The sequence below is a fragment of the Leuresthes tenuis genome, unplaced genomic scaffold (assembly GCF_036924035.1).
Source record: "Leuresthes tenuis unplaced genomic scaffold, fLeuTen1.0.hap1 SCAF_4, whole genome shotgun sequence".
NCBI lineage: Eukaryota > Metazoa > Chordata > Actinopteri > Atheriniformes > Atherinopsidae > Leuresthes > Leuresthes tenuis.
Window position 1 is genome coordinate 30280984 of NW_027325358.1, and position 12317 is coordinate 30293300.

General features: G+C 43.5%; 1 non-coding gene across 1 annotated transcript; it reads right to left on the bottom strand.

The window, feature by feature from the left end:
- Positions 1-11140: 11140 nt before the first annotated feature.
- LOC140306451 (U2 spliceosomal RNA) lies at positions 11141-11331 on the bottom strand. The gene has a single exon (XR_011915757.1). It is a non-coding gene; the product is annotated as a U2 spliceosomal RNA (small nuclear RNA).
- Positions 11332-12317: the final 986 nt, after the last annotated feature.

Consider the following 12317-nt stretch of genomic DNA (forward strand, 5'->3'; position numbering starts at 1 on the left):
ATACACCATCAAATGTGGGAGCGGAAGTGTTCGGCTGTGAGTAGGTGTGAATGTCCAACCATAATTGCTGAAAAATGTGTTAGAAGAGACTAGAATGCCGGACAAGACATCATCAAATGCGGGAGCGGAGTTGTTCGGCTGTGAGTAGGTGTGAATCTCCGAGCATAGTTTGTAAAAAGGGGGTAAGAATAGGTTCGAATGCCCGAACATACACTATCAAAACAGGGAGCTGAGGTGGCTCAGCTGCAAGGTGTGAATGTCTGACTATAGTTTGTAAATAAGGTGCGAATGCCCAACAATGTATAATCAAAAGAGGGAGCGGAGGTTTTCGGCTACAAGAAGGTTTGAATGTCCGACCATAGTTTGTAAAAAGCGGGTAAGAAAAGGTTACCATACATCATCAAAAGCAGGAGTGGATGTGTTCGGCTACAAGAAGATTTGAATGTCCATCAATAATTGCTTTAAAACATGAAAGAAAATTTTCGAATATCAAACCGCACATGATCATAAGCGGGAGAGGAGTTGTTCAGCTGCAAGAAGGTGTGAATGTCCACCCATAATTACTGAAAAATGGGTAAGAAAAGGTGAAAATGCCCAACCATACATCATCAAAAGCAGGAGTGGATGTGTTCGGCTACAAGAAAGTTTGAATGTCCGACCATAGTTTGTAAAAAGCGGGTAAGAAAAGGTTCGAATGCCCGAACATAGACCATCAAAAGAGGGAGCGGAGGTGTTCCGCTGTAAGAAGGTGTAAATGTCCGACCATAGTTGGTAAAAAGCGGGTAAGAAAAGGTTAAAATACCCGACTGTACACAATCAATAGCGGGAGCGGAGTTGTTTGGCTACAAGAAGGTGTGAAAGTCCGACCACGGTTTGTAAAAAGCAGGTAAGAAAAGGTTCGAATGCCCGAATATATACCATCAAAAGTGGAATTGGATGTGTTCGGCTGCAAGAAGGTGTGAACGTCCGACCAAAGTTTGTAAAAAGCAGTTAAGAAAAGGTTCGAATATCCAACCAAACATAATCAAAAGCGGGAGCAGAGCTGTTCGACTGCAAGTAGGTGTGAATGTCAGATCATAATTTGCAAAAAGCTGATGAGAAAGGGTGAGAATGTCCGGCTATACACCATCAAATGTGGGAGCGGAAGTGTTCGGCTGTGAGTAGGTGTGAATGTCCAACCATAATTGCTGAAAAATGTGTTAGAAGAGACTAGAATGCCGGACAAGACATCATCAAATGCGGGAGCGGAGTTGTTCGGCTGTGAGTAGGTGTGAATCTCCGAGCATAGTTTGTAAAAAGGGGGTAAGAATAGGTTCGAATGCCCGAACATACACTATCAAAACAGGGAGCTGAGGTGGCTCAGCTGCAAGGTGTGAATGTCTGACTATAGTTTGTAAATAAGGTGCGAATGCCCAACAACGTATAATCAAAAGAGGGAGCGGAGGTTTTCGGCTACAAGAAGGTTTGAATGTCCGACCATAGTTTGTAAAAAGCGGGTAAGAAAAGGTTACCATACATCATCAAAAGCAGGAGTGGATGTGTTCGGCTACAAGAAGATTTGAATGTCCATCAATAATTGCTTTAAAACATGAAAGAAAATTTTCGAATATCAAACCGCACATGATCATAAGCGGGAGAGGAGTTGTTCAGCTGCAAGAAGGTGTGAATGTCCACCCATAATTACTGAAAAATGGGTAAGAAAAGGTGAAAATGCCCAACCATACATCATCAAAAGCAGGAGTGGATGTGTTCGGCTACAAGAAAGTTTGAATGTCCGACCATAGTTTGTAAAAAGCCGGTAAGAAAAGGTTCGAATGCCCGAACATAGACCATCAAAAGAGGGAGCGGAGGTGTTCCGCTGTAAGAAGGTGTAAATGTCCGACCATAGTTGGTAAAAAGCGGGTAAGAAAAGGTTAAAATACCCGACTGTACACAATCAATAGCGGGAGCGGAGTTGTTTGGCTACAAGAAGGTGTGAAAGTCCGACCACGGTTTGTAAAAAGCGGGTAAGAAAAGGTTCGAATGCCCGAATATATACCATCAAAAGTGGAAGTGGATGTGTTCGGCTGCAAGAAGGTGTGAACGTCCGACCAAAGTTTGTAAAAAGCAGTTAAGAAAAGGTTCGAATATCCAACCAAACATAATCAAAAGCGGGAGCAGAGCTGTTCGACTGCAAGTAGGTGTGAATGTCAGATCATAATTTGCAAAAAGCTGATGAGAAAGGGTGAGAATGTCCGGCTATACACCATCAAATGTGGGAGCGGAAGTGTTCGGCTGTGAGTAGGTGTGAATGTCCAACCATAATTGCTGAAAAATGTGTTAGAAGAGACTAGAATGCCGGACAAGACATCATCAAATGCGGGAGCGGAGTTGTTCGGCTGTGAGTAGGTGTGAATCTCCGAGCATAGTTTGTAAAAAGGGGGTAAGAATAGGTTCGAATGCCCGAACATACACTATCAAAACAGGGAGCTGAGGTGGCTCAGCTGCAAGGTGTGAATGTCTGACTATAGTTTGTAAATAAGGTGCGAATGCCCAACAATGTATAATCAAAAGAGGGAGCGGAGGTTTTCGGCTACAAGAAGGTTTGAATGTCCAACCATAGTTTGTAAAAAGCGGGTAAGAAAAGGTTACCATACATCATCAAAAGCAGGAGTGGATGTGTTCGGCTACAAGAAGATTTGAATGTCCATCAATAATTGCTTTAAAACATGAAAGAAAATTTTCGAATATCAAACCGCACATGATCATAAGCGGGAGAGGAGTTGTTCAGCTGCAAGAAGGTGTGAATGTCCACCCATAATTACTGAAAAATAGGTAAGAAAAGGTGAAAATGCCCAACCATACATCATCAAAAGCAGGAGTGGATGTGTTCGGCTACAAGAAAGTTTGAATGTCCGACCATAGTTTGTAAAAAGCGGGTAAGAAAAGGTTCGAATGCCCGAACATAGACCATCAAAAGAGGGAGCGGAGGTGTTCCGCTGTAAGAAGGTGTAAATGTCCGACCATAGTTGGTAAAAAGCGGGTAAGAAAAGGTTAAAATACCCGACTGTACACAATCAATAGCGGGAGCGGAGTTGTTTGGCTACAAGAAGGTGTGAAAGTCCGACCACGGTTTGTAAAAAGCGGGTAAGAAAAGGTTCGAATGCCCGAATATATACCATCAAAAGTGGAAGTGGATGTGTTCGGCTGCAAGAAGGTGTGAACGTCCGACCAAAGTTTGTAAAAAGCAGTTAAGAAAAGGTTCGAATATCCAACCAAACATAATCAAAAGCGGGAGCAGAGCTGTTCGACTGCAAGTAGGTGTGAATGTCAGATCATAATTTGCAAAAAGCTGATGAGAAAGGGTGAGAATGTCCGGCTATACACCATCAAATGTGGGAGCGGAAGTGTTCGGCTGTGAGTAGGTGTGAATGTCCAACCATAATTGCTGAAAAATGTGTTAGAAGAGACTAGAATGCCGGACAAGACATCATCAAATGCGGGAGCGGAGTTGTTCGGCTGTGAGTAGGTGTGAATCTCCGAGCATAGTTTGTAAAAAGGGGGTAAGAATAGGTTCGAATGCCCGAACATACACTATCAAAACAGGGAGCTGAGGTGGCTCAGCTGCAAGGTGTGAATGTCTGACTATAGTTTGTAAATAAGGTGCGAATGCCCAACAATGTATAATCAAAAGAGGGAGCGGAGGTTTTCGGCTACAAGAAGGTTTGAATGTCCGACCATAGTTTGTAAAAAGCGGGTAAGAAAAGGCTCGAAAGCCCGACTATACACAATCAAAAGCGGGAGCGGGAGGTTTTCAGCTGCAAATCCTTCACTCAAACCAAGTGAAAACTGCTTTGTCCTTCATATTTATCAATTTCTAGATTGACTTCAACAAAGAACAACACTGGATTTTGCAGTAGAAGAAAGAGCAACACTGAAGGATCAGTAATCCGAGAATAAGCTTATTTTCATACGTTCTGCATGATTTGGGATTTTATGTATAAAATGAATTCCTTCACTCAAACCAAGTTAAAACTGCTTTGTCCTTCATATTTATCAATGTCTAGATCGACTTCAACAAAGAACAACATTGTATTTTGCAGTAGAAGAAAAAGCAACACTGAAGGATCAGGAATCCGAGAATAAGCTTCTTTTCATACGTTCTGCATGATTTGGGATTTTATGTATAAAATTAATTCCTTCACTCAAACCAAGTGAAAACTGCTTTGTCATATTTTTCAGCAAGTATGGTCGGACATTCACACCTACTCACAGCCGAACACCTCCGCTCCCGCATTTGATGGTGTATAGTCGGGCATTCTCACCATTTCTCATCAGGTTTTTACAAATTATGATCTGACATTCACACCTGCTTTTGATGTTGTATGGTTGGGCATTCGCACCTTTTTTTTACCCATTTTTCAGGAATTATGGGTGGACATTCACACCATCTTGCAGCTGAACACCTTCTCTCCCGCATATGATCATGTGCGGTTTGATATTCGAAAATTTTCTTTCATGTTTTTTAGCAATTATTGATGGACATTCAGACCTTCTTGCAGCTGAACACCTCTGCTCCCGCTTTTGATGGTGTATAGTCGGGCTTTCGAGCCTTTTCTTCCCCGGTTTTTACAAATTATGGTTGGACATTCAGACCTTCTTGCAGCCGAAAACCTCCGCTCCCTCTTTTGATCATACATTGTCGGGCATTCGCACCTTGTCTTACCCGCTATTTACAAAACATGGTCGGACTTTCACACCTTCTTGTAGCCGAACACATTCGCTCCCGCTATTGATTGTGTACAGTCGGGTATTTTAACCTTTTCTTACCCACTTTTTACCAATTATGGTCGGACATTCACACCATCTTACAGCGGAACACCTCCGCTCCCTCTTTTGATGGTGTATGTTCGGGCATTCAAATTTTTTCTTACCCACTTTTTACAAACTATGGTCGGACATTCAAACCTTCTTGTAGCAGAACACATCCACTTCTTCTTTTGATGATGTATGGTTGGGCATTCGCTCCTTTTCTTACCCATTTTTCAGGAATTATGGGTGGACATTCACACCTACTTGCAGTCGAACAGCTCTGCTCCCTCTTTTGATGGTGTATGTTAGGGCATTCGCACCTTTTCTTACCTGCTTTTTACAAACTTTGGTCGGACGTTCACACCTTCTTGCAGCCGAACACCTCCGCTCCCTCTTTTGATGGTGTATGTTTGGGCATTCAAACCTTTTCTTACCCGCTTTTTACAAACTATGCTCGGACATTCACACCTTCTTGTAGCCGAACACATCCCTTCCCGCTATTGATTGTGTACAGTCGGACATTTTAACCTTTTCTTACCCGCTTTTTACCAACTACGGTCGGACATTCACACCTTCTTATGGCGGAACACCTCCGCTCCCTCTTTTGATGGTGTAAGTTCGGGCATTCGAACCTTTTCTTACCGGCTTTTTACAAACTATGCTCGGACATTCACACCTTCTTGCAGCGAAACACCTCCGCTCCCCCTTTTGATTGTGTATGTTCGGGCATTCGAACCTTTTCTTACCCGCCTTTTACAAACTATGGTCGGACATTCAAACCTTCTTGTGGCCGAACACATCCACTTCTGCTTTTGATGATGTATAGTTGGGCATTCACACCTTTTCTTACCCATTTTTCAGTAATTATTGATGGACATTCAGACCTTCTTGCAGCTGAACACCTCTGCTCCCGCTTTTGATGGTGTATAGTCGGGCTTTCGAGGCTTTTCTTCAACGGTGTTTACAAATTATGGTTGGAAATTCAGACCTTGCAGCCGAACACCTCCGCTCCCTCTTTTGATCATACATTGTCAGACATTCGCACCTTGTCTTACCCGCGTTTTACAAACCATGGTCGGACTTTCACACCTTCTTGTAGCCGAACAACTCCGCTCCCGCTATTGATTGTGTATAGTCGGCTATTTTAACCTTTTCTTACCCGCTTTTTACCAATTATGGTCGGACATTCACACCGTCTTACAGCGGAACACCTCCCCTCCCTCTTTTGATGGTGTATGTTCGGGCATTCAAACTTTTTCTTACCCACTTTTTACAAACTATGGTTGGACATTCAAACCTTCTTGTAGCAGAACACATCCACTTCTTCTTTTGATGATGTATGGTTGGGCATTCGCACCTTTTCTTACCCATTTTTCAGGAATTATGGGTGGACATTCACACCTACTTGCAGTCGAACAGCTCTGCTCCCACTTTTGATGGTGTATGTTCGGGCATTCGCACCTTTTCTTTCCTGCTTTTTACAAACTTTGGTCGGACGTTCACACCTTCTTGCAGCCGAACACCTCCGCTTCCGCTTTTGATGGTATATATTCGGGCATTCGAACCTTTTCTTACCCGCTTTTTACCAACTATGGTCGGACATTCGCATCATCTTACAGCGGAACACCTCCGCTCCCTCTTTTGATGGTGTATGTTCGGGCATTCAAATTTTTTCTTACCCACTTTTTACAAACTATGGTCGGACATTCAAACCTTCTTGTAGCAGAACACATCCACTTCTTCTTTTGATGATGTATGGTTGGGCATTCGCTCCTTTTCTTACCCATTTTTCAGGAATTATGGGTGGACATTCACACCTACTTGCAGTCGAACAGCTCTGCTCCCTCTTTTGATGGTGTATGTTAGGGCATTCGCACCTTTTCTTACCTGCTTTTTACAAACTTTGGTCGGACGTTCACACCTTCTTGCAGCCGAACACCTCCGCTCCCTCTTTTGATGGTGTATGTTTGGGCATTCAAACCTTTTCTTACCCGCTTTTTACAAACTATGCTCGGACATTCACACCTTCTTGTAGCCGAACACATCCCTTCCCGCTATTGATTGTGTACAGTCGGACATTTTAACCTTTTCTTACCCGCTTTTTACCAACTACGGTCGGACATTCACACCTTCTTATGGCGGAACACCTCCGCTCCCTCTTTTGATGGTGTATGTTCGGGCATTCGAACCTTTTCTTACCGGCTTTTTACAAACTATGCTCGGACATTCACACCTTCTTGCAGCGAAACACCTCCGCTCCCCCTTTTGATTGTGTATGTTCGGGCATTCGAACCTTTTCTTACCCGCCTTTTACAAACTATGGTCGGACATTCAAACCTTCTTGTGGCCGAACACATCCACTTCTGCTTTTGATGATGTATAGTTGGGCATTCACACCTTTTCTTACCCATTTTTCAGTAATTATTGATGGACATTCAGACCTTCTTGCAGCTGAACACCTCTGCTCCCGCTTTTGATGGTGTATAGTCGGGCTTTCGAGGCTTTTCTTCAACGGTGTTTACAAATTATGGTTGGAAATTCAGACCTTGCAGCCGAACACCTCCGCTCCCTCTTTTGATCATACATTGTCAGACATTCGCACCTTGTCTTACCCGCGTTTTACAAACCATGGTCGGACTTTCACACCTTCTTGTAGCCGAACAACTCCGCTCCCGCTATTGATTGTGTATAGTCGGCTATTTTAACCTTTTCTTACCCGCTTTTTACCAATTATGGTCGGACATTCACACCGTCTTACAGCGGAACACCTCCCCTCCCTCTTTTGATGGTGTATGTTCGGGCATTCAAACTTTTTCTTACCCACTTTTTACAAACTATGGTTGGACATTCAAACCTTCTTGTAGCAGAACACATCCACTTCTTCTTTTGATGATGTATGGTTGGGCATTCGCACCTTTTCTTACCCATTTTTCAGGAATTATGGGTGGACATTCACACCTACTTGCAGTCGAACAGCTCTGCTCCCACTTTTGATGGTGTATGTTCGGGCATTCGCACCTTTTCTTTCCTGCTTTTTACAAACTTTGGTCGGACGTTCACACCTTCTTGCAGCCGAACACCTCCGCTTCCGCTTTTGATGGTATATATTCGGGCATTCGAACCTTTTCTTACCCGCTTTTTACCAACTATGGTCGGACATTCGCATCATCTTACAACGGAACACCTCCGCTCCCTCTTTTGATGGTGTATGTTCGGGCATTCGCACCTTTTCTTACCTGCTTTTTACAAACTTTGGTCGGACGTTGACACCTTCTTGCAGCCGAACACCTCAGCTTCCGCTTTTGATGGTATATATTCGGGCATTCGAACCTTTTCTTACACGCTTTTTACCAACTATGGTCGGACATTCGCACCATCTTACAGCGGAACACCTCTTCTCCCTCTTTTGATGATGAATGGTCCGGCATTCTTACCTTTTCTAACACATTTTTCAGCAATTATTGTCGGTCATTCACACCTTTCTCATCAGCTTTTTGCAAATTATGATCTGACATTCACACCTACTTGCAGCCGAACACCTCGGCTTCCGCTTTTGATGGTGTATATTTTGGCATTTGAACCTTTTCTTACCCGCTTTTTACAAACCATGGTCGGACTTTCACACCTTCTTTTAGCCGAACAACTCCGCTCCCGCTATTGATTGTGTAGAGTCGGGTATTTTAACCTTTTCTTACCCGCTTTTTACCAACTATGGTCGGACATTCACACCTTCTTACAGCGGAACACCTCCGCTCCCTCTTTTGATGGTGTATGTTCGGGCATTCAAACTTTTTCTTACCCACTTTTTACAAACTATGGTCGGACATTCAAACCTTCTTGTAGCAGAACACATCCACTTCTTCTTTTGATGATGTATGGTTGGGCATTCGCACCTTTTCTTACCCATTTTTCAGGAATTATGGGTGGACATTCACACCTACTTGCAGTCGATCAGCTCTGCTCCCTCTTTTGATGGTGTATGTTCGGGCATTCGCACCTTTTCTTACCTGCTTTTTACAAACTTTGGTCGGACGTTCACACCTTCTTGCAGCCGAACACCTCCGCTTCCGCTTTTGATGGTATATATTCGGGCATTCGAACCTTTTCTTACCCGCTTTTTACCAACTATGGTCGGACATTCGCATCATCTTACAGCGGAACACCTCCGCTCCCTCTTTTGATGGTGTATGTTCGGGCATTCGCCCCTTTTCTTACCTGCTTTTTACAAACTTTGGTCGGACATTCGCACCATCTTACAGCGGAACACCTCTTCTCCCGCTTTTGATGATGAATGGTCCGGCATTCTTACCTTTTCTAACACATTTTTCAGCAATTATTGTCGGTCATTCACACCTTTCTCATCAGATTTTTGCAAATTATGATCTGACATTCACACCTACTTGCAGCCAAACACCTCGGCTTCCGCTTTTGATGGTGTATATTTTGGCATTCAAACCTTTTCTTACCCGCTTTTTACAAACCATGGTCGGACTTTCACACCTTCTTTTAGCCGAACAACTCCGCTCCCGCTATTGATTGTGTAGAGTCGGGTATTTTAACCTTTTCTTACCCGCTTTTTACCAACTATGGTCGGACATTCACACCTTCTTACAGCGGAACACCTCCGCTCCCTCTTTTGATTGTGTATGTTCTGGCATTCGAACCTTTTCTTACCCACTTTTTACAAACTATGCTCGGACATTCACACCTTCTTGCAGCGAAACACCTCCGCTCCCTCTTTTGATTGTGTATGTTCGGGCATTCAAACCTTTTCTTACCCGCCTTTTACAAACTATGGTCGGACATTCAAACCTTCTTGTGGCTGAACACATCCACTTCTGCTTTTGATGATGTATAGTTGGGCATTCACACCTTTTCTTACCCATTTTTCAGTAATTATTGGTGGACATTCAGACCTTCTTGCAGCTGAACACCTCTGCTCCCGCTGTTGATGGTGTATAGTCGGGCTTTCGAGGCTTTTCTTCAACGGTGTTTACAAATTATGGTTGGAAATTCAGACCTTGCAGCCGAACACCTCCGCTCCCTCTTTTGATCATACATTGTCGGGCATTCGCACCTTTTCTTACCCGCGTTTTACAAACCATGGTCGGACTTTCACAACTTCTTGTAGCCGAACAACTCCGCTCCCACTATTGATTGTGTACAGTCGGGTATTTTAACCTTTTCTTACCCGCTTTTTACCAATTATGGTCGGACATTCACACCGTCTTACAGCGGAACACCTTCGCTCCCTCTTTTGATGGTGTATGTTCGGGCATTCGAACTTTTTCTTACCCACTTTTTACAAACTATGGTCGGACATTCAAACCTTCTTGTAGCAGAACTCATCCATTTCTTCTTTTGATGATGTATGGTTGGGCATTCGCACCTTTTCTTACCCATTTTTCAGGAATTATGTGTGGACATTCACACCTACTTGCAGTCGAACAGCTCTGCTCCCTCTTTTGATTATGTTTGGTTGGATATTTGAACCTTTTCTTAACTGCTTTTTACAAACTTTGGTCGGAAATTCACACCGTCTTACAGCGGAACACCTCCGCTCCCTCTTTTGATGGTGTATGTTCGAGCATTCGAACCTTTTCTTACCCGCTTTTTACAAACTATGCTCGGACATTCAAACCTTCTTGTAGCCGAACACATCCACTCCTGCTTTTGATGATGTATGGTTGGGCATTCAAACCTACTTGTTGCCCACTTTTCATTAATTATGAGTGGACATTCACACCTTGTCGCAGCCAAACACCTCCGCTCCCTGTTTTGATCATGTATGGTTGGACATTCGCACCTTTTCTCACCCGGTTTTTGCAAACTATGGTCGGCCATTCACAGCTTCCTCTCCACCATACTTGTATGGTGGGATATTCACACCCACTTGCATCCGAAGACCTCCGCCCCCACTTTTGTTGATATTTAGTCAGTCATTCGCACCTTACCCGCTTTTGGCAAACTATGGCCAAACCTCTGATCTCGCTTTTGATGATGTAAGGTTGTGCATTCAGACCTTGCTTCACCTGCTTTTCACCAAATAAAGCCGAACCTTTTAGTTTTTAGTTTTAGTTTTCTACGGGGCATTCACACCTTTTTTTTCACGGCATTTTATAAAAACACCACAGGAACACTGTATTGAGGCTTTGTTCTGACCGCTCATTCGGTGTCGCGTTTCTTTCAAGCAATTCTCCTGGTTAGCCCGCACTCGGCTCGCTCCCAGAGCCGTGTTAAAGTCTACTTCGCATTCACTCTCTTTTCTCAGCAGATTAAAACAAAGTTTCATCTTGGGCTCCCTGAAACTTCCATCCTGCACCGCTGTTTGCTTTTTCACAAGAGCAGAGGAGAGCGCACCGTTCCCAGCGGCACTGCAGTACCGGGTCGATGCTTGGAGTGAACGGAGCAAGCTCCTTTTTCAACTCCTATTGATAAAAATCCATTTAATATGTAGTCCTCGCATAGAGGACATATCAGACATTAAACTGATAAGAACAGATACTACACTTGATCTTAGCCAAAAGGCCGAGAAGCAATAACTGTCCACTGGAACACGTCCGAGGGCCCTTCCTGGCACAATGCGCACTTGTAGCGGTGTTCTTTTTATGGCCATAGTGTCACTTTGCACCTCCACCCACCCGCTGTACTGAGCACTCTTCAACCCTTTTAAATGGTATAACTTTACACTACCGCACGCTCCAGCGAACACCATTCAAGCAACAACTTTGCACTCCAGCTTCGAACATCGGCACAGTCGCAACAAGTAAGGCGACTCTACTCAGAGAAGTCACTCTGCACAGTAACAAGATTTCTTTTGCACAGACAGAAATTGCTTCATCCTCAAAGGTAAAGCCTGCCAAAAATAGAAACAACTCATTAGTGCTGCTCAACGTTGTACTTTGCAGTAAAAGAAAGAGCAAATCTAAAGTTTCAGGAATCCGAGAATAAGCTTACTTTCATGAGTTCTTCACGATTTTGGATTTTGCTATAGAATGAATTCCTTCACTCAAACTAAATTAAAACTGCTAAACCGCTAATCTGTTAAATGCAAGGCAGATGTCAAATTCACCGAAATAGGATCTAAGGGTATTTGGCCAATCGAGCTGTAGCAGCTTCGGTAAAAGAGTATAAGTTGAAGAGTTTGTGAATAAAGGTGTGCGCACACATAGTGAGTTGTAGGAAAATAGGCAGGGAGCAATGCCGGCTGGGGTATATGTTCTTGTATGTTGTCTGACTGTTTGATTTGAATGTGTTGTGTAAGTGTCCTGTTGAATGTTACATGTTTGGGCTTTGACACGCTTCACTGTGGTTGTTAACTGTGTGGTGTGTCCTGAAATGTTATATGTTTGGGCTGTGTGACATGCTTAATGCTGTTCAGTAGCAACCCACTTATTCATATATAGCAACTGACAACATAAGAAGTCCGGACATACTTTGATAGTAGTTGTAGAAGTATCCTTATTGATAATAGATAAACTAATTCATAGTGATAGAACAGTAGATGAACAGGTGCCTGCACATGT